Source organism: Bison bison, unplaced genomic scaffold (assembly GCF_000754665.1).
Source record: "Bison bison bison isolate TAMUID 2011002044 unplaced genomic scaffold, Bison_UMD1.0 scf7180017864257, whole genome shotgun sequence".
In the NCBI taxonomy this organism is placed as follows: Eukaryota; Metazoa; Chordata; class Mammalia; order Artiodactyla; family Bovidae; genus Bison; species Bison bison.
Genome location: NW_011494829.1, coordinates 213,065 through 214,117, shown reverse-complemented (window position 1 = coordinate 214,117; position 1,053 = coordinate 213,065).

Sequence of the window (1,053 nt, the reverse complement as noted above, 5' to 3'; positions counted from 1 at the left end):
ACAGGGGTGGTGTCATCTGCATATCTGAGGTTATTGATATTTCTCCTGGCAATCTTGATTCCAGCTTGTGCTTCTTCCAGCCCAGCATTTCTTATGATGTACTCTGCATATAAGTTAAATAAGCAGGGTGACAATATACAGCCTTGATGTAATCTTGGTTAGAAGTTTACAACACTCTCATCACTATAAATGAGATAAGAAGACAGATTTAAAAGGTAAGAATATAGATGACAAACTATCCTGAGTTATGTGAAACTTCTAGAACACATAAAGCAAATAAATAAATTTTCTTCTCAAGTGCATGTAGAATAATCCCCATATTTTGGGCCTTAAAACAATACACTTCTAAATCAAAAATAGAATTGAAAAGGAAATTAAAGAAGATTAAATATCATGAAAATACAGCATATCAAATTGTATGATGTTCAAATAAAATAGATTAAAAAGGAATTATACCTTGAAATACATATATTATAAAAAAGAAATTATTAAAAATCAATGATTTTGTTTAAATCAGAAAAATCTAAACAAAGAAGAGCAAATTCGAAAAATATAGTAAGTGGAGGAAGGAATTTTTGGAAAACAAAAGGATAGCTAAACAAAACAAAAATAAATGAGAAAAAAATCAAAGAAGCCAAAATCTGTTTTTAAGTGAGTTAATAAAATTGATAAACTCATAGGTAGCAGATTCCCCTGGTGGTCTGGTTACGAATCTGCCTTCCAATGCAGGAAATGCAGTTTCAATCCCTAGTCAGGGAACTGAGATCCCACAAGACAGAGTACTGAGCTAGAAAACTAACCACACATGCCACAAACCAGTGAGCCCACACACTCTGGACCCTGCACCACAACCAGAGAGAAACACATGGGCCACAATGAAAGATACTGCATATCACAACTAAGACAAGATGGAGCCATAAATAAATAAATATTTAGAGAAAAAAAATAACATAGTTAATATGACAAAGAGAGAAAACATTACCAATATCAGAAATGTAAAATGTCATACCACTACAGATCCTAGACATACTTTGGGATATAAAGGAGATATTA